The sequence below is a fragment of the Equus caballus genome, chromosome 6, assembly GCF_041296265.1.
Source record: "Equus caballus isolate H_3958 breed thoroughbred chromosome 6, TB-T2T, whole genome shotgun sequence".
In the NCBI taxonomy this organism is placed as follows: domain Eukaryota; kingdom Metazoa; phylum Chordata; class Mammalia; order Perissodactyla; family Equidae; genus Equus; species Equus caballus.
The window spans coordinates 56,120,903-56,147,990 of record NC_091689.1 but is presented as its reverse complement, the minus strand read 5'-3'; the positions used below and the strand labels follow the sequence as shown (position 1 = coordinate 56,147,990).

The following is a 27,088-nucleotide window of genomic DNA, read 5'->3' as shown; positions in this document are numbered from 1 at the left end:
CTTGGAATATATATTGGTTAAATTAATCATTGGTGTGGAATCCACTGCTAAAGGGAAAAGCTGTGCTTTTATTCTTCTTATAGTGATTAACAGCACAGCTCTTACCTGTAGAGGACTTACATTGGTCTTCTCTTCAGAAACCATGTAAACAATAAGGGAGTGTAGAGTGAAATATTTGAAGTGTTGGAAATCCAAAATCACCAACCTAGAATTCTGTATCCAGCAAAATTATCATTCAAAATTGAAGGAGAAAAAAGAGACTTCCTCAGACAAAACAACACCAAGACAACTGACAATTTGTCGCCAGTACACTTGCCTTGAAAGAAATGTTAAAAAGAAATATGATTTGTAAATATTCCAGTCTGTGGCGTGTCTTTGTCTTCTCTTAGTTGTGTCTTTTAGCACATTTTTATTGGCTTGAATATTTTGCTACCAAAACTTGATATTGAAATATATTGTGCTTTAAATATAGTTTCTCTGAAGTGACCATTTTCAGTTAAACTTATTCAAAATCTTAGATATGTAATGTTCTTTTGTTCAAAGTAATGTTCAAAGTAAGTCACAAAGCATCAACCTTGACCTTGTATTTTCATGCGAAAGTCTGTGCTCTCCTCAAGTAGGTGTAGTGGTGTTAGGAGTAACGCCTGACCTTTCAAATTCAATTAATGACTCAGCATCCTGGAGAATGTTCCTGAGTATTGTTGCTGTGTTTTTGTAACATCCTCTGAGGTTCTTTGTCATGAGGAACAAATTACCTTTCTGTGCATCAGGAATCAATATTACTAAAAGGGCCACTGCTGTAGTTTCTTTAAGCTTCTTCCCTTGGGCTGTTATTGGTTTGGCACAGGTCACTGTGTAAATTATAACATAACATACTACCGCAGATCACTCCCTGGTTTGAAAATGGAATCTATGAATTGGCTTCTGTGTCTGTTTTAGGAGTTATTACCATGGTGATGAACAGTCTGCCTAGTTTTATGGTTGGCGTGATTCTTCCAGGTTAAGTCACCTGTGTTTTCTTACTACCAGTTGCCCACAATCTGGGCAGTGGTTAAATTTCCATCACTAAAAAGCAAGTAGTTAGAATGCAAAACTAGTGATTTCCTAGAATTAGTACATCAGCGTTTTTAGTCTTTTGATTATTTCCTTTTAGTGCTAACTAGCAGGAGCTTACTCATTTCACACAGTGTTAGACCTTTCCACTGCAATCAGAATTGGTCGGGAATTATTATCCTATACTGCAGTTGTGAATTTTTCATGATTTGTTGAAGCATTATGGGAGAGGGAGAAGAAAACTGACAAAAGCATCTTGATAAAGGAAACTGGACTTATCTATTCTTAATTTTAATGAGTCAACATTTCACATACTTTGCTTTACTGTACTTACATAAGTTGTGGCAGTGGGTCAGCTGTCTTAAAGTTAAACCTGTAGGTATCTGCAAACATTAAAATAAGTGTTAAGGTGTTTCAGCTAGGTTTAAAATATAACACAGGAATGAGGAGGGATGAACACAAGCAAAACAATGAATTTGGGGTAATAAAATGAGTTGTTATATAAATACCAAATGGTCAAACTGAATATAACGAGAGCTCCTTACATGGGGTAAATGGTTCTATAGCAAATCCAGCTGTGTAAAATCCTAGATGTTTAGAAATTAAATCAGCCAGCAAAACAATCAAAACCCCAGATGCCACAGGCCTTGTGAGAAATTTAAACAGTAGAATTGTGGTTACTTGTGCACAACTCAGACTTAACTAAACAAATTAATAAGATTTCCTGAGTGGAATGATGATTTAAGAGGGCTAGTGAAGTTCAAACCCTGAAAAAATACAACTTACTGAATTACAGTCGTTCTTATCTATTTAATAATTTAAATCTAAGGAGTCATATGGGAACAAAGTTTGAATTAGTTCAGTTCTGGTTATAATATATCTTCTCTAACTCATATCTCTCAGTCATCAAAGTGGTTTTCCATTTAATTAGTTTGAGTTGAAGACATTTTCCTCTCTCTTCTGCATCATAAAATTGTAATAATCATTCTGCTTCTAGGATGACTATATGATTTTATTTATACATGATTTAGTATCCACTGCATGGTAAGTACTCCGTAAATCTTTATTCATTCTTTCAGGAGGCAAAGCGGGGCAGGATAACTAATCAACTTACATTAAATAAATTTAAATAAGAGATAAAGCTACAGATTTTCACTTCAAAACTTGCTACATACTGCCATCTCACTATTTTCAGGAATGCTCACTGTATCACTAATGTCTCCAGCAAGAAAGCATTCTGTGTGCATGAACATACATACATATATATGTATTGTCTCTTCATTCTTTGCTGTCACTCCACAGATATCCAGGCCTTTTGACAAAACCTGCCACTGCCCTTGTGACTATTTGTCATGAACTCACCAAGCATGTATCACTGTAGAACTTTTGTTCTAGTTTTTTTCCTTGAACTCTGGCACATATTTGAACCTACTGAGTCAGTGCTGTCTTCTCCAGGCGATTTGTTTTTAAGATTCTCTTCCTTGCCAACCACAGGGACTGAATTTTCTATCCCACAGATGAATACAAAATTCTCAGCCCCCCTCCCCAAATGCCATTGCTCTATCATCCTTGACAATAATGATCCCACTTGTTTCTTGCTGTTTTTCTGCTCGTATTCCTTATTCCTCAACTTGTCCTTCATGTGAAAGAAACACTTCATCCTTCTTGCTTTATCAGATTTTAAAATTTCTGTTATGAAATAATTTTCAGATATCAGCTCCAACAAAGCCTTTTTAACATTACTGGAAAAGAAGTAGCAATTTGCTTCCTGAAACCTTTCTGCCTGTTTATTTAGTTTTTATGACTGACTTCTCACTGCCCATCATATTAAAGTCTTCTGATCCTTCATTTATACTTAAGTATGATTTTATTAGAGTTACACTGTGTTCAATACTTATGCATATATCTGTGCTACTTGTACACTTTTAGTACGTATATCTGTCTGTAATGCTAATTAACCTAAAGGGCAAATTCTACATCTTATTTATGAACCTATCAGCATACTCATGTGAGACAAATTTCAACAAATGTTTAAGACACACATATAATAAATATATAATAAATACTTTATTGACAGAGCTTATGAATTTTAAAAATTCATATTTTTCTTTTCATTCATATTTTTCCCCCTCATACGTCACTCTGTTCTTTGGTGATGAATCAGGGGTGTTGTAAGGAGATTTCTACAGGTCTTACGTCCAAGGTCAGTACTGAGTAGTGGGTGAGTCACCATATGAGTAAGAGTCATTGGTGTAACCCCATTGTATAATTTTTGATAGGGTAACAAAAGTATGAGAATTAAGAAGACGAATGCCACGTGGAAGTGCTGTGAAAACTATATAGTGTGTGTGCACGCACACATACACACTCTGAGAGTGATTTCAGGCAATGCAAATTTAGTGGTATGAGATAAAGTATGTTGCTGCTGTAACTGCTGACGGTTCCCACGAATGAATAGAAATTGATTTAGAGATCTAGCAGGTAAGTTTGAGATCTGCTCGCTTATCCTGATTTATTGGCATGGATCTCTGGGCTAGTCGTATTCTGATGGAATGCAGAATAGTGTTTGCCTTGAGGTAAACAAGTGGGTTTTTTGTGTGTGTGTGTTCCCTAATAGGATACCTAGGAATGAATGATCTTCTGTAGAAGTTGAATTTTATTTCATTGTTAAATGAATCAAAATGACATAAAGTGAACTGAAGGCTCATTGTTTTCATGCAATGTATGCTATTTTAATTTTTGGGAGGAGAAACCTGGAAGGCTGATAGGTTTTAAAAATAAAGCAGTATCTATTACTTGCAGATACTGAGATACCTGTAAACAGGCCCCGTTACAAAATGGAGCAATGCCAAGAGAATTTGTGTGGGAGTTATGCATATGTATGTGTCTTTCTAAAAAATCCATGTAAAAATCCACTTGAAATCCATGTATGTGACTATTTAATATGTACTTATTATACCATAGAAGCCAAAGTTTAAAGTAGAGTTATATCTGGTTTAAATTAATTTCTATATTTAAAGATATAGAAAAGGTTTGATAAAATTTATTCAGATTCAGAACAACTACGTTGTTCTTTCTGAATCTTAGTCTTTCCTAATGTTGAAGTCAATTAATGGAGACTTGTCAGTGGTATTTGAGACATACCATATATGTAGATTGCACAGTTCATCCTGGGAGTCTGAGAGGAGGAATAGATTTTTGACATCAAATTCTGAAAGCTCATAAGCCTTAGGATTGACTGACTGAGTCATGGCTGATATTTTGATTTCATATTAAGAAGCCATAGGACTTTTCTGTTTTGTCAGTGAATACTATAATACTCAAAGTCAGTAAGAAATAAAGAAGAACAACAGGCATCCTTACATAAATGAAGCGATACTTTAGTCCCAGCATAGTCAATGTATTGCAGTAAAAATTAAGGTGTACCCTCTTTGGGCTGGAAGAGGTAGCATTAGGTTAATATGTAAGCTTTATCTTCTGAAGTGTAAAATGACCTTACTTGGGAGTTGGTCAAGAAGGTACCTTTGGTTTTGGATTAATTGTAATTAGAACAATCTAAGCAAGCATATAGAAAGGATTACCAAATGCATCAGATTTATAAAATGATAAACAGATGTGGTTTTTAATTTAGGAATAATGTCTGATATTATTGAGAGTACAGAAAGACCTAATCTCCTACCTTTTTTAAAAAAAATATAGGGATATAAAATAGGTCTTATATTTTCTAAGTTAGAACTTGGCACTGAAAACATAAATCCAAGATCTATGTTTATTTTTGTCTAGAGGAAAAATCTTATGCATGTTTATGACTTATACACACACAATACACAATCCATGCTGAATGAGTCCTTTGATTTAAAAGAAAAGAAAAAAGGTGAAAAATCAGCAAGAAAAGTGTGAAAAAGTTATGGGGAAATGGTTTTACAGAGAACTCAATACCACTGCTAAACTAAGAGATGTGTAAACATTTTTTCTCTCTCAAATTAGAATAGGTTTTTAAAACAATTAATATGCAGAGTTTTGGTGAAAGTGTGGGAGAAGAGAAAAAAATATCATAAACACCTGGTGAGAATGTAAGTATAATATCTGTGGAGTGAAGGGAGGAAAAAGTTTTCCTTAACCCAGTTAGGGTCTCTGGCTGGATCTGCAAATTAAACTGACAAAGACAGATTAACAGGAGAAAAGCAGACAAATTTATTTAATAAAAGTTTTATATGTTAATAGCCTTCATAAGGAATTGAAGAAACAGACCTGAGTATTTTTATGCAGGGTTTGGTGAAGGGTGGACAGCCGTGGAGGACTATGATAGGTTAAGGAATACGAGGTAAGTACGGTCAGCTGGGGAAACAGCCAGGCCTGTTTGTTCAGATTCTTCTAAGTGTCACATTGTCTTCAGAGATAAGGATGTTCCTTTCCTCCGGGTATAGGGAGAACACCTCTCACATGAGGGTTTTCTGACTTGTTTGTGGGGAGAAGGGTGAGGAGAAGGTCAGATCTTCCTGTTTTTGCTATTTTCTCAAACTCCTAAACCTGAAAATATTAAAAAAAATATTCAATATGCCAAGGTGCCATATTTTGGGGGTAGTGTATGCTCAACGCCATCATTCATTCCTCTGTCTGAAACTTCCCCAAGAACTTTCACAGTCTAGAAACTGAGTTAGTAGATTGTCCCATAACCCACTGAACCAGTCTCTCAGTCCTGGACATTTCTATGGAAACAAAAAAAATTAAAAAATAAAAAACGTTTGTTAGAAAAAGCTATAAACTCAGTTTTTGAGTCCAGAGAACACTCAGTCGAGAGTATTCCTAGATGTTGGAGTCAAAGCATCTTCAGGTGGAGTGAGGGCAGGCAGTGGCAATCTGGCAGATTTTCCTGGTTTGTAATTTGAATGTCTAGTGATGTCACCAGGGGTTCTGGTGAACTTTCTGAGTGGCAACAAGCACAAAGGTTGTCCAAACACGAGCTGTTGTGGTGATTTCTCTGAAGTTTGTATCAAGTTATCCAGCTTTTCAGCTTGCAGGGCTTTGGGTAATAGGCAGTTTTAATTTTTAGTGATTTCAAGTCAGAAGGGTGGGAGAAAAATTGGAAACGTTAGTTTGGAGAGTTATAGATAGTGGAGGAGGCTAGAAGAATTCAGGATCCAATCCAGTTTACAGATAGATAACAAAACCTTAAAGACACTGAAGAGGACTAGAATTTAATAGCCACGAGGATATGCTGTAGTTTTCCATTGAAACATAATTTTTGTATAGTCACTCCCATTTCTATTAGAGATAGTTTAATTTGTTTGCAAAATAAGTGTATCTTATTAAACTTGGCCTGATCGTTTACATCAGAACAGCAAGAATAGTGATCGACTATATAGGCTCTTTTTAAGTCTGCTTTGGTGGAACTTCTAATAAGAACCTTTGATTGGACTTTTAAAAGCTTCTCGATGCTAGGAAGCCAAGCCAATGACTCATCATCAGGCTTTGCTTGCAATAGTTATAGACTCGGGTGAATTCCTCTCTTCTTGAGGTCCCCAAAATATTCTGAGGTTCTTGGGTCTGCCAGGAGGTTACCTTCCTTACTCACTTGTGAGGTGGGAACTCTATAAACAAGATACCGGGTAGTTTTTTGAAGGGCAGTCTTTTAAGCAGCGGTTCCTTAAGTCAACCTTAGTAAAGTAGGGTAAAGCTGTCTGCTCATATCTGATTCTGTGCACATCATTCTCAAATATGACATTACAGTCCAAGCTTTGGTAACATAAGTAGTGTTTATAATTGTGTCCTGTTACAGGGAGAACAGATTCTTATTGAACTTACACAAATAGCTATATTACCATGAAAATAAGAATACTCACTAAGAGTTTTTTCAAATTCTGGAGGGATCAGGTAGGGAGAAAAGATAAATGCTTTAATTCTGTTTACAAAGGTATAATTTACCAAATTGCTGTAAGTTATATGTAGCTTAAGAGAAAAGAGAAAAAGGTTTCCTTAAATCTGGAAAATAAAACATTAAAGAACCAGCAGTGCTTCAAACAAAAGTCATAAAAATTATAATCATCAATATCAGTTCATTCAGTCTCATGTAATTAATTCTTGTTCGGCTTGATCTTTGGTTAGCAGTTTTATGAAACCATCAGCTTCTTCATTAGTTGTGGAAATTCTTAATCCAGTGGCCTGTTCTCAAAGTTATTCAAGTGATGTTATCATGGTGCATTCTTGCAGTAGGTGGTTATAAACACTTTCAGGGAAGAACCAGAGTAAAACAATAACTTTGAATGACAAAAGACAAAAGTAGTTATGGTTCAAGTTCTGGTGAGAGTTCATTTGATAAGGAAATTTAGTTATTTCTGTGGCATACAACAATTTAAGATGATTGGACAAAGAAGGTATTGACAAATATCTGAACTTTATACAGTTTCTAGAAAACCTGTATTAATAAGATATATCCATACACATATAACCTATGAGGGTTTATTATCACTTCTTATTTGACACTGCTTCCTATATAATTTAAATACCAAATAAACCTAATTATTTTAACATCTCTCTTTTACAGGATGAGAGACAAATCCCTTGAGATTTTCCAAGGGCCCTCTGGGAAAACTCAAAATTAGTTTGAGGTCAAAAAGTCTTTATTTAGAATTTGATTTGGGAATTTTGTCAAAAGTATCAAAAGATTTGGACACTTGTCTAAATAGGATCACAGATCATTATGAAATAATACTTAGTTATCTATTTAACCAAAGTGAAAAAAGATTTTAAAGGCAAATACAGAAGGTTACACAGTTGTGAACAAAACTTATCTCTTTCAGCATTGAGAAGACTCAGTTTTCTTAAGTAATCAAAGACCTGATAAAGATGGTGTGACACACAGGAGATTATTCTAAGACACAGCATCTTGACTTCCAAGGCAGGTTGCTTAAAAGGTAATGAAAACTCAGAGAAGTAGTGATTTTTTTTAAGCTACCATTTATTGCTTACAGTTAGTTAATCAGACACTATGCTATGCTCTTTACATACATTATTTCACTCAGTCTATATGAGGAAAATAGTATTATTTTCATTTCATAAACAAGCAAACAGACTTAGTGAAGTAACTTGGCCAAAGTCATGCTGCTGTGAGTAACAGCGCTGTTATTTGAACCTGTTTTGCACCTGTATAGTTCTTTACAACTATATTCTGTTGCCTATATTAATGATTTGTTTAAGGTCATGTAAAACTAAATTGTAGAGCCCAGGGAAAAAAAATTAAGGTTTTAGTTTTCAAATCCATGGCTCTTTTGATCACATTAGACCTCTTGACAGGTTTATTTTGTCTTTTTTCCATAGCCCCATTTCAGGAATACAAGGGAATTAGATACTAGTGTTAGAATTGTCATTAAAAATTTTGCAAACTAAACAAGGATTAAGAATTGGTTTGGAGAATCAACATTTTATCGACTGAAAATAAACTTGAAAGTGACCCTTAATACTGTGCCCAACCAGGGTAAACCTTCATTGTGATGGTTTCTAGCCAAAGGCCATAACTAAATACTGCTGTGTGGGCAAACTCTAGTCCAGTGAAATTCAAAGAAGTTAAATCACTTTTTAAACGGATACAGCCTCTGGCAATTTCATATCAGCGTATCACGGTCGTGGTCAACTTCAGATCATGTTCAAGTGCTGCTGTGATGGCTTCTCTTTATATGACCGCAGTTCTTCTACGTGCCAGACACAGCTTGTCTGATTTAAGTCCCCTCGGCCACCCCTGTTTATTGATAATGTGCAAGCTTCAAGGATCATTTGATGTGCAAATTTAATTGCAGGTTTTATTTTCATAGGATGACATAAGCTCTATCATTCTAACAGCTATTTACACAGCTTTTTCTAAACTGCTACTCTGAAAACAGGCATTTCATTCTGTCTATTGTAATTGCTTCCTGATTTAATTTTTGAGGTCAGCTTGCTCAGTATTAGCCTGTTACAGTGTGTATATGGTAATTTTTTGCAGTATTTCAGTAGGTCCATTCTTTAAACTTGAGCATTTCTCCTGACTTTTTTTTTTTTTTTTAAATTTTATTTTTTCCTTTTTTCTCCCCAAAGCCCCCCAGTACATAGTTGTGTATTCTTCGTTGTGGGTTCTTCTAGTTGTGGCATGTGGGACGCTGCGTCAGCATGGTCTGATGAGCAGTGCCATGTCTGCGCCCAGGATTCGAACTAACAAAACACTGGGCCGCCTGCAGTGGAGCGCGCGAACTTAACCACTCGGCCACGGGGCCAGCCCCTCTCCTGACTTTTGAGGAGGTAACTTACCAGCATTCACAGTGCGTTTTCTGTGTTTGCTGGTTTGCCCCCTCCCTTTCTTCCTCCCTCACTTCTTTCCCAGTGCTATAGCACATGATTATAGATAGGAGAAGTTATGTCTCATTACCTGTCTAATGTGAAAATTTCCTGACTTGTATTACAGAGTTAAGGTAAAAATGTTCTGGGAAGGATTGATACTCTTATATAAAATGCCTTTTTCTTTCCAAATGGCACTTAAGAATGCAAAAGCACCTATGGTTTAATAAGCTAAAGTAGTCCTGTTATTTTATTTAAAAGCTTTTAACTTTTTGTGGAAAGCACAGGTTTTGGGGATGACATTATGTTTCAAAAAATGCTGTTTTACAAGGAACATCCTGTCACTTCTTTTGATGTGCATTTACCCAGCCAGTTACATGGAATGCTAGCACCATCTGAGTCAGGTGAAATGAGGAAGCTCTAAGTAAAATCTTAATGATGGGAAATATTGATACTACGTGCCAAAAGCTTCCATTTTCCCTGCCTTTCAGAAATTCTTTGTACCTATTGTGTTTCAGCAGAGTCTGTATTTAAATGGGAATTTTCCAGCAAAAATTGGAAGTTCTATAAAAAGTGTTGTTTCATAATTTGTGAGGTGAATTTGCAGATGTCCTCATAGCAACTAATATTTTTTCCTCATTTATCATTAGGCTTTCTGACTATTTGGTAAAAGGAAAATGAAAATTTACCATTTTATGTTGAAAAGAGTAAAAACACCAATTACTGTGTTTTAGCCAAAATCTAAGTAGATTTTCTGTTTACATTTGAATCAGGAAAGTGTTCTATAGATCTTAGAATTTTCTCTGAATGAGATCTTACAATTTTCTCTCATTGATGTCATTTTACAGATGGGGAAGTGGAGGCTGAGAGAGGTTAAGTTACTCGCCCAAGGTTACAGAGCTAAGAAGTGTCAGAGTTGGTGCATCAGCACAAGCCTTCAGTTTCCTAGTGCTGAGGTCTTTATACTTCACAACTTGTCTTTGGTTATAAGACATGAATAGAAATGAGAAAACACTTTTTTTTTGTTTTCTCCATCTTTTTCAAAATTTTGTTGGCTTTTTGATTGATATTGTCAAATAAGACTGTGACTTATTAGAACTGCATGGTAATTCCTAGGTTGAAAATGACATTTAAAATCCATAATCAAATAAGTTTCGTGTAGTGTTTCCTTTAGTATATATGTAAACTTCGGCAATTTAAGGCAAAACTACCATTTTGTTCACTTATCTAATATACTCTGTTACTTAATTTTTCAGTTCGTCTTTCTCAAATCAGTATTTCCCTGATTTATGAGACTCAGACTATCTGTAGACGTGAAGATTTAATTATAATCTCACTTGTCTAAATAACTTATATGAAGAATGAATATTGTCGGTCCTGCTGTTTATATTTGTTCACCCCAAGAAGTGCCCATTTATATATTTTTTTGTTTTCTACCTTCAGTTCAGATTCTGTGACCAAATAATAACTCCAAACCAGTAGGGACTCATTTAATCTTTTTTATATGAACAGATTGGTTCTTCCTCTCATTCACCTACCATGCATGTTTGCTCTTTTATATGCCTGTAATGTATTAGCAATTTGACATAATTCTCCCCAAATATGAATTATATTGCCCTCCTATTCCTTCTGCAGATAAGTTGTTGAAGAGTTTGTTTGGTCATTCTGCCCATGTGAATTAGCTTTCTTAGCTTGCATGTAATTGAGATCTGGCAATATTTAGTTTAGAGTTTCTCCTAGAAACCTCTTTTGGATTCTCTCATATTAGTAGCACATTAGTTTCTCATTTCCATTAAAAAAGACGTTTCAAAGTTGGAACGAGAAGAAGGATTGATTTAGAGACGATGAAGCAGATGGTGAGTTAGGAGAGGAAGGAATGAAAGACGAATGAGGAACTGGGGTTGGACTGTAAGGAACTGAGAGGGAAGTCCTGCATGTGTCTCCAAGATAAATGGATTGTGACATTGTTGATCCATTCTTCTTGGCTGTCCTAACAATGTAAATGACCTCGTGTCATTTGGAGCGGAAGGTCTTAGTTGATATGTTTTGCTACAGCCTATGCTGTCTGCCTCTGTATTTGTGGTTACAAAGTATGAAATGTAGGGCAAGGTTATCAGTAGAGATGTGTGTGTGTGTGTGAAATTTCCAGCTTCCTTCAATAGTCATGGAAACATGTACAGTAACCAAATCTGTCACATTCCAAATATGTAACATTTCTTATGGCTACTTCTGGTAAACTGCTCTATCTTATAAGGCTGAGGGAATCAGCAAATACCCATGAGCCTGGCTTAGATTTGCCTCATGTTGTCAGCGTTCTCAGTGTGCTTATGAATGATTATGGTTTTAGTCCACGCAGTTTTTTGTTAGTAGTCCGGATAATGATTAGTCATATACCAGCCTATACCAGATTAGCCTTTTATAAAACTATTATTAACATCTTTACCAATGATGCAGAACCGAAAGGTATGTTTGAATTCTGTTACTTTAACAGCAGGGTATTACATGTACCTGTTAACTTACTACGAGGAAAGTGACTGTCTTAGAAGAATAAATAGGCCTATTTCTAACAAGCAACATTTTTGGCATTTAACAGACCCATGGGCCTAAGAGAGACTATCTTCAAAATGACAGGAGTTGGAATTGGGATACCCTGTAAGATCCCTTTTGGCTCTCAAGTTTAGCAATACGTTGAAATGTTGAGTTGGAATTTTGTGAGTATATTATTCATTTTGAAAAAGGCTTTCCCATCTGCTACCCATCTCCTCACCAAAGAGATTATATCAGTGCTTTCTGCTGTTCTTCCCATCAGTTTCAAGGCTTTATTATTCTTTTCTTCTCACTCCCTTGATAATACTGCCCAATTTCCTGCCCTTTTTTTCCTGATGCTCTTCTGTTGCAGTGTTGCAGGCTGGGTTCCCCAAGATGCAGACTCTGAGATGGAAATTAGTGTGCTGGAAGTTTCTTAGAAAGTGCTCTTGGGATCAAACTCCTGTGGAAGGGAAGGAAGAAACCTGTGTTGAACGAAGGGGGAAGTTAGGCTGCACGGCAGTCTCAGTGGAGATCTGGCCCCATGGGGAGCCCTGAAGCTGGGCTGGCTTTTCACCATTGTCTCCAGCTGGGGAGAAAGGGCCAATCTTTCTATTCCCTATGTCAGGATGTGGGCTGCCCTGGGAAGGGAGCATGAGCTTGTGTGAGGAGACTCTGGCCAAGGCCATTCTCAAGAGAACTGATAGCTGAGGGCTGTCTGCCAGCAGCACTATAGCAACTGGGGAATGAATCCTTCAGTCTTGAGAGGGGATCTTGGTGGCACCTCACAGTTTCCACTCCATCTTTTTTGCAAGAGTGCTGGTGGTGGGTCAGGATGGCCTGGAGGATGGGTCAGAATTTCCAGGAATGGGGAGTCGCTGGGCAGAGTGGTCAGGAGCTTGACAGAAGATGGTAGAGAAGAAAAGTTGGTGGGGAATGGGTTCTGCCAGATAATTGAGTTCTGGCATTGATTATTGCTTTTCTAAATAAGTTTTAAAAGTTCTGTCTATCTATAGGGATGCGCTTCCCTTTTTAAGTTACAGAAACCTGATGAAAACTCTGAGTGCGCTATGCAAAGAAGTGTGCATATCTTTATGCGTATAAATTCTCTTTGGTTTTTGTAAAACATATCTGTTTTTTCAGTTCCCTATCTTTTATAAGCTCTTTTTTGCTTTCTCCGTCTCTTTAATAATTGTGCTTTTTTGTTTTTTGCATCTTTATATTAACGAATTAGTTGAGTGCTGAGTTTTCTGTTCGGTATTTCTGTTAATGCTCAATCACAGTAAATCATTTTCTCACATAGTGGGTTATTTTTAAATTATGAGCTTGTCTTCAGTAGGGATTGCTTTTTTGTTTTTGCTTTGTTTTTCTGGCCGTAGAAATTCCACTTGGTCTTGTTTATGGAGTGTTGCTTTAAAGTGGCTTTATGTTTGTTTCTCCTGTATTCTCCAGGGATATCACTAACCCAGGACCCAACTTTATCTTTATTTCTTAGCTTGGAGATCCTTGTACAAATAAGATTCGAACTTCAAAACTTCTGTGACACAGGCTTAGGGTTTTATTTCTGGTTGTAGCGTTTTCCCCTGCCCTCTCATCCATGTTCTCAGAGACAGTCAGTCACTCAGTAAGACAGTGAAGTCTTGCTGAGACAATGGGTAAATCTGTCCTGGCCCCCTCACTATTTATTTTTTTTTAAAGATTGGCGCCTCAGCTAACAGCTGTTGCCAATCGTTTTTGTTTGTTTTGTTCTTCTCCCCAAAGCCCCCCAGTACATAGTTGTATATTCTAGTGGTAGGTCCTTCCAGCTCTGCTGTGTGGGATGCTGCCTCAGCATGGCCTGACCAGCGGTGCTAGGTCCGTGCCCAGAATCTGAACCGGTGAAACCCTGGGCTGCCAAAGTGGAGCACGTGAACTTAACCACTCGGCCACAGGGCCGGCCCTGCCCTCACCATTTTTAAACTATGATTGCAGCCCTTTGAAGAGAGCTCTGGCTTTATGGAAGGACCTCAGTACCGACTTTATACCTGTGTGCCCAGGATCTCTTCTTCTGTTCCTACATGGGCATATCAGGGCTGCTACATAGAGTTGGGCAGGTTGTATCCTGTGTTGAAGAAAAGCAGGGCCAGAAATCGAGACTAACTCTACTCTCTTGAGAGAGCACTTTGTTCTGATCTCATTCCTTGAGGGGGCACCTCCTTATCAATTTCGATTTGACCTAAGTGCTAAAGAGACTCCAGTGGTCATTCCTGGTGGCCATAGTTGGCCCTGTTTACTTTTGTGCTTACTACTTTGGCCATCGGTTCTAGCTTTGGTTTGGCACCATATTGCAAGTAAAGGTATGCATTTAATTTTTAAATTTTATTGCACCATTTTTTATCTTTTCTACATGTTTATAGTGGTAAGTCTTTTTCATTAGCTCAGTTGACCATATTGCTGTACCTGGAATTCCAACAAGTTACTTATTAACCTTTGTTCTTCAGATTCCACGTCTTTAAAATGGGAGTAATCATAGTACCTGTCTGTATAGTGTTAGTTTAGAGAAATAGTAAGCTGTCAATCAGTGTTAGCCATTATTGTTTACATCATTTAAAACTTAGTTTTACCACCTTAGGGAAGAGCTGGAAATGTAGTAGTGGCTGTGTTTACTTAGTTAACAAAAAGAGGAAGTCTTAGTGAACACCCTAGAGAAACCAAAGGAGAAATTTTGTTCAGTATAGCACAATGCTGAAACTGAAGCTTCCAGTCCCACCCTTTCTGTTGATGTGCCAAAGGTCACTTGGCATGACGTGACTGAGACGAATGCCCTCTCAGTGTGGCCCGGAGGATTGTGTAGAGGTGTTTTGCCTGGATTGTGCGGGTGGGTAAGTTTGAATTTGTGAATATTTTCTTTGCTAAAGAGGGCTCTCAAAGGTGTAATTATCATAGAGGATATTTGTAGACCTTGAAACAGGTAGTAATACTTTTAGTCCCAGTAAGCCCTTTGACGGCATTTTAAATTCTCATTTGGTATTCCAAGTGGATTCTGAATTTGGTGAAGTTGGTACCCCAGGTTCTGCAGAGTCCTGCCTCCTGCCTCATGGCTTCTTGCTTACGGAGCTGGGGATTTAAAGGATTTCCTTCCATTAGGTCATGGTGTTTAAGAGAATAATTTTTTCCCCCAAATTGTAGCTAAGAAGAAATCTGTTGACTATAAACACTTGGGAAAGCACAGACATAATATAGCAAGTTTTCTGGAAATTACTTTTTAATTAATCCTATATGCAAAATACTGTGATTATCCTATAAATATTAACTGCTTTGGATTGTTGTACAATGTTGGTTGTACTATGAAAATTTGCTTATGAACCAAGTTCGGCCTTCTTAGGTTGTTATTGGCTTCGAGTCTGCAGGCTTAATCCTGCCAAATTTCTGTGTAAACATTTTGCTTGGGGCCTAAAATCTAGTGAATTTGTCTGTTTAAAGTTTTGTTTTTTTAAACCCATGTATATTAATGGAACTTGTAAATGTTTAAATAGTCAATTAATACAAGTTTTTAAAGAACAACTCTTTTAAAAAATCCAATTTTATGCTTATAGTGTTTTAAATATAAAATTTGAGCTTAGTGACAAATATATATAATTCTTTATACATGGAAATCTACGATTTTTGTAGCTCTTATTGACTTATGTTACATTTAATTTTATCCAGGAGGGGCCTTTTTGTTATTGTTCTGTTACTAATAATTAAGTGCAAGGCTAAGATTTATATTATTTAAAAACAAACAGGAGCTAATAATATTGTATCACGACATACTAGATGGAGACCAAAAGTAAATAACTGGTTACATCACTGTTTTGGTGCTGGGAAGTATAATGTATTCTTGAGTTCAGGTGCCACCGTCATGGCTGTATTGATCCCTTTTGAAATACATTCTCGGATATGTTGATTTTCCTGTGAAGTGTCTGCTATTTATTAAGACTCTCTACACCATAAGGAGCATTATCAGTTTACCTATATTTTAACTTCCCGTACAAGCATCATTTCCAGCATTTTGTTAGCGTAAATAAGTGAGGTTCCTTGAGATGTTTATGCCCTGATTCATTTTTATCCTTGCTGCAAAGCTTTGGTCAGCTTTACAGGCCAAATTCCAAGGCAGATGTCAGTATCATGTTGAGTATAGATCCTATATATACTCTGGGGACTTCATCTGAAATATTTGGTCCTTTGAATCACCTATCCTCACCTTAAGGAGGATGTCCCTGTACCTATTGTGCCTGGATGGTTTTAAAAGAGGTTTCTCTTTTTTGGCAGCTAGACTTGGAAGAGTTTGTTTAGTTTAAGTAAGTTGCATATAAGAGGAAATGACTACAGAGAGGATAAGCTGTTTAGACTCATTTTCTATGTAAATAATTCTTAAATAAATTGTTTAGAGAAGTCTCCTTTTTAGTTTAGCTTTTAGTAAAATCAGGTGTCATTAATTCATCAAGGTAGGTATGAAGTTTACTTAAGGGAACTGCCTTGGAGTTTTAAGGAGACTCGAGGTCAGTTCATTATGTTTTAGAGTTTTAAATAATGGTTTAGTTGAAAAGTATAAAAATTTTGTACAGAAGATATAATGAAGTAGATTATCACATAGACTTTTGATCATTTACCCTATAGGATAATTCTAATTTAATTGAACAAGTATTCTTTAAAAATTTTTGTATTTTATTTTAGAAAAAATTCTATTTTATTTTATTTATAAAAGAATATATAATTCTTTTTATTGAGGTTTGTGTACATGTTTTTAATTCTTTAATTTGGCATGTAAGCACTTACAAATGGACTTTTCAGCTATATGAAAAAATTATACGTGTTGTTTTAGTTAAACTTTTGTATACAGAATCTTGTGTATAGAATATATTAATTAGATTGGGAACTTGATTAGAAGAAACTTGTGGTAGTTTTAATTCTTGATATATTGTCTAAAATTTTAAAGCAATTTGTGAAATATTGTCTCTGTGTACTTGATAATGTAAAATCTGACTTGAAATACCATGTGTGCTTCTTAAGCTTGCTGTAAATTTCATACGAACATTTGTCTGAGAAGGCTTTGCTTTTTAGAAACGTTGGTATATAGTTTCTTGAGTATTAAAAATACGTTGTGTGAGATATTTAGATGTAATTCAGAACCATGTTATTTAACTTTCCTAATTATATGATCCTAATGATCAGATTTAAATATCTGACAGTATTATTATTACTATTAGGTTGCATTGTATTCTTTGTCTTTCTAAATAAAAAATGCCCTCATTTTGCAGGTAACTTTTCTTTATTCGACTATTCTATTCAATTTGCCAGACCAAATGACACAGTTAGTATCCATTAAGTAGAGCCGTGAATATCAATCTTGGACACAAAGGCTGGGATTGTCTTGGGGAAAGCCCTCCTGCTGTGCTTGCCTGGCATTCCAAGGCCTCTGAATGAAGTCCCTTAACTTATTCAAAGCCTGGATTTGTGAAAGCCAATTGCACTCCATTTTACCCATTCATAACTGATGTTGCACTCTTCTGGTTAAAAATTGGCAGCGGCTTTTCCATTCCCCATCATATAAAATTCACAGTCCACCGTGTAACTTATCATTTGTAGTCATGTAGTTTAAGTTATGGCCTAAGCTCCTTGATCTTTATGCTTTACATTTCCCATTTCCTGCCTATTTCTTTTGTCCCACCACAATTAGAAAGTGTCTCCCTCATATCCAGAATTTACCTCATCCTCAAGGTCTGCTAATCACCCTCAGTAAATTTTTCCTGGTCCCCTCTTCCAACGTTGAAAGTAATCTGTTTTGTAATTTCTGCGTTTTCTTAAGGTGCTTCTTGTTCTAGCTTGTGTTACAGTTATTTTTACATGTGTTACAATGTTTTACACCTCCTATATAACATTCACTGACTTTAGATGATCCACTAAGTTAAGTCTCTCTTACTATGATGAGTTGGATGTGGTTTCATCTTGTTGGTTTCATCTTGTATCTCCTATGCTGCCTTGGATTCAGTAGATGCTCATTATAAGTATTTGAATAAATGGAATGACATGACAGTGAGTTATTGACTACCAGACATTTTGCTCCTTGTCGGAATGGACATTGGGGTCAGGTGTCAACTAGAGGTCTAAACAAGTATGTCATGACTGTCTGAATAGGAGCCGTCCCCAGCAGGGAAAGCTGAAAACACAATCAAAGATGCAGTTAAGAAGTGTTTTAAATCATGTTTAGCGGCTCAGTACTGACAAGGGAGGAACAGGTTATTTCTAGGTAACAGCTTTGGGCTGATAGGAAATTGCAGAGTAACACAGGCTTTGTAAATGGTGGCTACGGTTCTGAGTCAGAGAACGTTTTTCATGATTTCATAATTTGGGAATAAATACAGTCATTTCTGCTATCGTGCTTTTTTTGAAAATGAGATTTATTCCTACATTATGGATATTAGGGAACAATTTGAGTATAATGTAAATTTCACGTATGTTAATGCGTGATTTTATCTGAGAAATACTAGGTGAACACTGAAAATTTCACCTCGCTGAACTGAGCCACATAGGAATACACAAAATGCACGTGCACGTGCCTCAGGCATCTTCCAGCTGCTTCACTGCACTGCATGGTATGAGCACAGCCATCCATATCTCGTTTCATAACTTTCCCTCCAATTTCAGATCACCCTTCTTCCACCATTTCACAATAACTCACAACCTGCAACCGTTTGGACACCCAATTGCACAAGCAAATTTCAGGTCTTGTTGAAGGTAAAGTGTCATATATATGTAGTTTTATTTATTTTTTACCCATTTAATGTATGTAAAACTGTGCTATGGTCTTTATTAGGTTGTTTTCTCTTTTATGGTCACTGATGGCCGTTTTTCCCATAAGCCCTGTGGTTTTAATGACATGATTTTGCAAACATCATAATTTTTAGGAATGGATAGGTGGCATTATAACAGAACTGACTGTATTAATTGATAACATAGAGTATGAACTGATGATACTCTCTCTCTCTTTCCTTCCTCTCCCCTCTCTTTTAATGTGAAAGACACTAAATAGTCCCTGTGGGGAGGAACACAGTACAACAGAGCAAAATGACAAAGAACTTATTTAACCAGTCTTGTAAAAAAGGGCGTAAAGTTACCAGTGGAAAAGGATAGATAGGCTCAAAAGCACGTAGAGACTGAGACATTAACATGAAAGTCTTGTGGCCCCCTGATGTAAAAATGTATCTTACCTTTAAATAATAATAATTATCTTTAACATATTTTTGAGGCCTTTACTATGTGCTAGGCACTATGATAAGTGCTTGACATGAATTATGCCGTGTAATCCTCATGAAACCTATAAAGTAGGTGTTATTACTGCCTTTATTTTACAGATGAGGAAAATGAGGCATAGAGGGGCTGATTAACTTGCCCAAGGTCGATAGCTCATAAATATAAATGGCAGAGCCAGTTCTTGAATCGTGTCTGACTTCTGAATCGTACATCTTAGTGGCCTGCTAGAGTACTTTGTAACTGACATCACAGGCTGTTTTGACCCCCATGATAGATGAAGAAACAAAGGTACTCAGGCTAAGAAGTGCATAGATTGTCAGAGGCAGAACAATAACAGAAACTAATTCTGAGACCTAATTCAGAGTGTTTTTCATTGGGATTATACATAAAAAGGGAGAAAAATTGGACAATAGTGATAAGGAGGTGAGCTGAACTAAGGAAGAGAAGATGAAACGATTGAGTTGGAAGTTGGAAAAAAAAGGAGGTGAATTTATAACAATATGTCAGAAGGGAAAGGAGAGAGCCTAATGGAGAATGAGCGATTGGGGAGCAGATTCTCTTAAAGGAACTCAAACCAGCACCGCTTTCAGTGCAGGACTATGGTCAGAGAAATCTGAGGTCATGAGTATAATGAGCATAAACTGGTTATGCTGTAAATCCGGATTAGTAGCAGGCTCAGAAAAAAACAGAGGAAAGAGAGGTGACACTAGAGGAAGGCTTCAAAACGCTTTGTTTATTTATTTAGTAGTTTTTGTTTTGTGAGGAAGATTGCCCTGAGCTAACATCTGTTGCCAGTCTTCCTCTTTTTGCTTGAGGAAGATTGTCATTGAGCTAACATCTGTGGCAGTCTTGCTCTGCTTTATGTGGGATGCCACCACAGCATGGCCTGACGAGCGTTGTTAGGTCCACACCTGGGATCCAAACCTGCGAACCTCAGGCCCCTGAAGCAGAGTGCATGAACTTAACCACTACGCCACCATGCCGGCCCCAAGGCTTTATTTTTTTAAGTTTATTTTTTATTTTTTTTGCTGAGGAAGATGCCCCCTGAGCTCACGTCTGCGGCAGTCTTCCTCTTTGTTGTATATGAGCCGCCGCCACAGCATGGCCACTGGCAGATGAGTGGTGTAAGTCCATGTCCAGGAACCGAACCCGGGCCACCAAAATGGAGTGCACTGAACTTAACCACTAGGCCACCGGGGCTGGCCCCAAAAGGCTTTATTTATACCTCTTTTATAGCACGTGACTTATCTCTTTGTCTTTGGGCAATCAGTTACCAAATGGGGCCTTACATATAAACAAGTGTTTAATTAGTGTTCGTGAAACTGAAGGTTTGACAAGTAGTGGAGACAGTAATTCTTCAACTGATTGTTGATTAAGAGCCAAATATTATATGAATATATAGGAAAGTAAGAGTGGAGTTGATGAGTATTTATGAACCTAAAGCAGGGAGTTAGCAATCTGTGGCCAGTGTGCTGTTTTCTTTCTATAGGCCAAGAATAGGTTTTACATTTTTAGTAGGTTATTAAAAGCACAGCAAAAACAAAAATGAAGCATATCGACAGAGACCGTGTGTGGCCCACAAACTCCAAGTATTTACAACTTGACTCTTTATAGAAAGTTTGTGAAGCAAAAAAACTTAGGCTTGTCCTTTTTTAAGAAATCAGTTGAGGTAATGGGAACTGGTATTATATTTCATAGAGGGCTACATTTTCAAATGTGTACATGTGGGAAGGAATTGATATTTATTTAGTATGATATTTTGCTAGCGGCTTTGTATACTTCATATTTATCTCTTACCCTTGAAAAATTTTTATAACTGCTTTACACATGAGGAAACTAGGCTCATAGTGGCTAAGTAAGCCTGAAGTTTCACATTTAGTAACTAGTGGGGTTCATGTTTGTCTGGGTCTCTCCAGATAAGAATATGGTAGAGAAAATTTGTTTATAAAAATTGAGTACGGGGCTGGCCTGGTGGCACAGTGGTTAAGTTTGTGTGCTGTGCTTTGGCAGCCCCGGATTCACAGGTTCAGATCCCAGGCACGGACCTAGCACCACTCATCAAGCCACACCGTGGTGGCAACCCACATACAAAACAAAGGAAGATTGGCACGCATGTTAGCCCAGGGACAATCTTCCTCAAACAAAAAGAAGATTGGCAATAGATGTTAGCTCAGAGCCAATCTTCCTCACACAAAAATTGAGTACAGACTATTCGAAATTCTGCCTGGAAAATACCAAGATATCAGATATGGACATTTGTAGTAAATTTAGGTAGTATCTAAAATATTAAAAAACCCACTTTAGTTATACACACAAAAAATAAATAAGAATTCTTAGAGAATTGTTTAATTTTATTATAAAATTTGCATGTGAAGGAAGATCTTTGGATAAATTATAAGATGTTGTAAAGAAAATGTAAAGCACAGAAAATTCAAGTCTCATATTACAAACCTGAAACAATATTTCCCTAAAAGAAAGATGAGACTTAACGTGTTTTCAGTATAAAGTGCAAAATAAGAAAGGGTGATCTGCTTCAATAGAAAGTGTACCCGGTAGCAGTTTATTTTTGAAAAACAGATATTAAATAAATATTGGCCCGTATGTCTCATTGTGAAGTTTTATGAAGAAAATTTCAGGGTGCTATGAAAACATGTAATGAGGGATCTAATATAAATTGGGGTTCAGAGGAAGACTTCCCAAGAGGGAGTGAAGCGGAGATTCTGGAGTTAGGCAGGCAAAGACAAAGAGGATAACTATCCCGGACGAGAGTGATAGGGCTTGAAGATGGAAGGAGCTTGGACATATTCAAGGGACCATCAAAGAAGGCCATTGTATCTCCTGTCATCTCTGAGGACAGGAATTATATCGGTTTGTTCATCATTGTATATCTAACTTCATAAAGACCTACTGGCTTATAGTAAGCCCTCAGCAAGATTTACTGAATGGACAAAGAAGGACATTTCACTGGGAAATTCATGGTTTCATTGTGAGGACAGGGATTGCCTGGGTGAAGGCCTGGGAGTACCCCTCCTCTCCGAAGCCCACCTGGTTACCTTTAAACTACTCAGATGGTTGGTAATCTGAGGTTCCCCTAGGCCTCTTGCAGCCCAGCTTTCCCAAACCTCAACTGCTGTCAAAGTATCTGAATAGAGCTTGACTTGGAGCTAGTCTGCATAGAAAAGACAGGAAAAAGGAATGTAGACTGCTTCAGCTGGATCTGATCCTGAGAAGGAATAGTGAATTTGCATTATTACAATGGAGATAGACTGAACATAGCTTCTTTTCTAAAAATAACCAGCTGAGGGGGAGTGTGTTCTGGATTAGCACATGTGATCCCAGGTTCTCTGGATGATCACCGGGTGACCTAGTAGCACATGATCATCATGCTTAGAGGTTTAATTAAGAAGTTGAATACTCAGATCCTTCCTATTTGTGGAGCTTATTTCTTCATAATCAAACTTGAACTTCTAAATTGAGACGATTTACTTACAGGTTTGGGTGCATTGAGGAATTTATGAAGTAGAAAGAATGAATGGGGAAAGAGAGGGTCACATATTTCCCAAGTGTGTGGAATAAAGTTGTATAGATATGGAAGGACTATTTTACAAGATATTTACCATAAAATGGACGTGAAATAGGAGTTTGCAACAATTAAGGAAAGAGAGGATAACTTTAGGTGGGAAGGCAAATGGTAGTTGGAGACAGAAGGAAAGAAAGCATTTTAGGGTTATTCTTGAGTGTTAGTCTTTGAGTTAAAAAAATAGTAGTTAATAAGTGGTAAAAACAGCACTTGTGCAGCTGATTATACAAGAATTTAATAATGATGCTTGTGTATCCTTTACTTAAGCTTAAACCTGCACGAACTTTAGTTGAACAGTATCAGATTGTTGGGGGTTTAATGTGAAGTTTGAGCAGTTTGTAACTGGATGTCACAAGACTATTTCCTTACCAAAAGAGTAATAATGCTGGCTAGCAGGTGAGGGAAACGCTTGCTGAGTTTCATTTGGATCGGTGTGGAAAAAAAGACACCCCCTGGTCCCCCACAAATAATATATTTTTCAAAGGGTATGTTCGGAAGGGGATTGGTGGTACTGACATGTGGAAGACTATTAGTTTATTTTAAATGGATTCTTTCTTAAGCATTAAAATTACTAAGTTAGATATCGTCAATGTCTCTTGGTTCATTTCCAGGAGGAGGGAGTATTCTAACTACTGCAGTTAACAATTGATTTGTCATAAGATATCAAGTTGATGTTAACTTTCTTAAAGTTACAGACATGTTTGTTATAGCTTTTAAATGGGCTTTAACTTTTTTTTTTTTTGCTAAGGAAGATTCTCCCTGAGCTGACAACTGTTGTCAACGTTCCCCTTTTTTCGCTTGAGGAAGATTAGCCCTGTGCTAACGTCTGTACCAATTTTCCTCTATTTCGTATGTGGGATGCCACCACAGCATGGCTGGTGGTGTAGATCCACACCCGGGATCTGAATCTGTGAACCTGGCCTGCCCAAGCAGAATGCGCCAAACTTAACCACTACACCACGGGGCCGGCCCAAGCTTTAACTTTTGTTAACATCATTTTGTAATTCCTATTGATATTTGGTATGGAACTTAATAATAGGCTAATTAATTGTAAAAGCAAAATCTAAATCTTCTCTTATCGCTTTAAAAATTTAACCTTTGAAGCCATCTTATTGAATATATCTATGTTTGAGAGAGGGAGAGAGAGAGATATAATACATCTATTTACCCCCTTGGGAATACTGATGTATTTTATTTGGTTCAGTGGGTGTTTTCCACTGAAGTTTGTATGCAAATTAGATTGTTTAAAAGCTCAAAAAGTGAAAAATACAGAGAAATTTTTAAAAATTTTTTGAGCCATTTCATAATTCAAATGGTCTTTTTGTAAAGGAGCATATCTATTCCAAATCATTTTATACTTTTAAAGTAATTTTATACATACATTGTCTTATTTTATCCCCTCAATATACTGTGAGATTGGTGTGTAGGAGTAGAATATAGTGCCCTACTTCATTTGACTAGTGAGAAAAGTAAGCATCAGTGAGAAATGGCGTGTGTAAGAGGCGCTGCCAGATAGCGTTAGAGGTGGACTTGAAATCAAGAGTTGGTAAAAACTGGACAGGTGTTCTTTCTTTTTTCAAAAACAGTTCAATTTGGGGGCTGGCCTGGTGGTGTAGTGGTTAAGGTCACGTGTTCCACTTCGGTGGCCCGGGGTTCGCTGGTTCAGATCCTGGGCATGGACCTACACACCACTCATCAAGCCTTGCTGTGGCAGGGTCCCACATACAAAATAGAGGAGGATTGGCACAGATGTTAGCTCAGCAAAAAGAGGAAAGATTGGCAAAGATGTTAGCTCAGGGCCAATCTTCCTCACCAAAAAATGCAACACACCATAAAAAAAGTTCAGTTTCTTGCTTTTGTAAATTAGAGATTATGTCTTTTGCTCTTTTTTTTTTTTTTTGAGGAAGTTTAGCCCTGAGCTAACATCTGCCAGTCCTCCTCTTTTTGCTGAGGAAGACTGGCCCTGAGCTAACATCCGTGCCCATCTTCCTCTACGTTATATGTGGCGCGCCTACCACAGCATGACCTGCCAAGCAGTGCTGTGTCCACACCCAGGATCCAAACCGGTGAACCTTGGGCTGCCGAAGTGGAATGTGCACACTTAACCACTGCGCCACCGAGCCAGCCCCGGTCTTTTGATCTTTATTAAAGTGGAGTATATGATAATCCAGTTTAGTATATATATATGTATATGTATATATGTATGTGTATACACATACGCACATGCAAAATCTTTTTATATACCCTGTATTCAGCCACATCAAATATCTCACTATACTCAGACTCGTTTGCTTCCCTGTACCCTGCTTTGCGTATGTCTGGAATACCCTTCCACGTACCGATTGACACACTGCTCTGTGTCTTTCAACGTCTGGTTCTACTGTCTGCTCCTATAAGAAAACCTCCCAACAGTTGCTCTAGGTAGATGCTTTCGTAGTACACAGTTCATCCCATGACAGTAGCATTTATTGAATTGCATTGTAATGCTCTCTTTGCACATCTGTCTCACTAAACTGAGTGCTGCTGAGGGAGAGAAACCATGTCGTTTGTTATTTGCTACCCTGCAAAAGCACAAGACCTGGTAGGTGTAGACAAACAATACTGAATGAATTTCTTAGGTGGTTTTGCTCACTGTGTGGGATGTTTTCCTCTACTAAATAATTATTCCATGTATAAGCTAGAATTCCTTTCATAATTTCAGTAATTATTAATACCTGGTTATACCATAGGCAAAAGTCTTCTTTTAGACAGGCCAAGTTTTTCTTCATTAGCTTGCTACTGCTCCATTTCTATGCAGATTTCTTATGTTTCTTCACTGACTTCATAGATGTTCTCACATGACTCTAGCTTCCTCCTGTCCTAGGAGATAGTGTCTGATAATTCATACTTAAGTGTTAATGACATAATGTATTATCACTCCCAGAAGGGTTTGTAGTTTAAAAGTGGTTCCTAGGGATAAACAGGTTTAATTCAAAAGAATAAATTAATTTCCAGTGGTAGAATTTCATTCACTAGGTCACTTGGGTAGACAATTTGCTATAAGGAAGCAAGACGACCCTGTCTTGACCCTAAAATCTCAGTGGGCAGACCGGCTTCCAAGAGCACCTGAGTCTTCAGCACCTCCAGAGTGCTGGTAACACTGGGGTGCTGTATTGCCTTAGGCTGCTGCTCTAAGGCCTTCACCGTTTTGGGATAAATCTGCCTTTCTTACACTGCTCCTTAATGATCTGAAGGTCAGAGTGCTGTGGCTTGTTTCACAGTGTTTATTCTGCCTCATTAGCTAACCGGGAATTTCTTTTTCAAATGTTTAGAGCTGGAAATAGGCAGTCATTTAATTTTTAAACTAGTTTCTATGAATCAGTTATAGATAGGAGTGAACACTTATTAGCTGACTTGGCATATTAAAAGACGGTCTTTCACTGAAAGCAGAGTACTGTTAGAGTCAGATATTTGAACTCCTTCCAGGTCTAGATTACTCAAGAGGAAACAAACAGCAAGATTCAGTTTAATTGCTTGTTATTTTGAAGAAGGAAATGTTATGTGTATTTTTCTCCCCCAGGGACTGTGTCCAGGGCAGTATCATTTAGGTGTTTTCATAGTCCTGTGAGATGTTTCCAGTGTTTTAGAACTGAAAAACAAGGAGACTGACATAAGTGTATCTGGACAGTGGAATGTTTCAAAGCTTATCTAAGTAACTGTTCTTCTAGATTAAAGACTTGGTATTATTTGTACCCAAATCCTATTGATATAATAGTCACGTTAGAATTGATAAACTAATGCGTGAGAAGGACATATGTAAAATTGAGCACAGATTATATAAATGTGAAATGTTTATACAAATGTGTATATGTGTTGTACGTGTATCTGTGTGTGCTTAAGTGTATTTAAGTTTTAGCAAGCATTCTCATGGGGGGATCACACACACATAGCATAGAAAGTGAGAGTTTGGGCTCTTGCATTGGCCTGCTTGGGTTTGAGGCTTTACCATGTACTCATCGTGTGATATTGGGCAAGGTGCTTCATTGTTCTGTGCCTCAGTTTCCTTATCGGTAGAATAGAGATAATAATAGTACCTACCTCTTAGAGGAGTTGTGATTATCAATTGAATTATGCATGCCAAGAACTAATAACAATGTTTGACACACATAAGCACTTAATAAGTGTTATTTATTGTTTGTATAAATTATTATTATTAAATATTGGCCACACAGTTGATTCGGAGAGGAGAAAATAATTTGAAAAAAAAAGTGACTGTTTTGAAGCCAAAGACATTAGTTCATTTTGTGGATTAGAATCATAACGTTGTTTCTTTATCATTAAGAGATTATGGTATAAGGAGGGATGTGTGTG

At 37.1% G+C, this 27,088-nt stretch overlaps 1 protein-coding gene across 23 annotated transcripts in view; it reads left to right on the top strand.

The window, feature by feature from the left end:
- The window catches only part of EPS8 (EGFR pathway substrate 8, signaling adaptor), a 171,367-nt gene that overhangs the window by 60,053 nt on the left and 84,226 nt on the right, over positions 1 to 27,088 (top strand). For 2 of the 23 annotated variants that reach the window (XM_070269991.1, XM_070269982.1), the window contains one exon: positions 18,553 to 18,642. The exons of 12 other annotated variants lie outside the window; for them this stretch is intronic. The gene's annotated coding sequence lies outside the window, so the exon portion shown is untranslated. Of the gene's footprint in view, positions 1 to 3,253; positions 3,535 to 14,384; positions 14,748 to 18,552; positions 18,643 to 27,088 lie in introns of those variants that run through there. 9 more of the 23 variants (XM_070269993.1, XM_070269998.1, XM_005610961.4 and 6 more) reach the window with 7 other exon arrangements.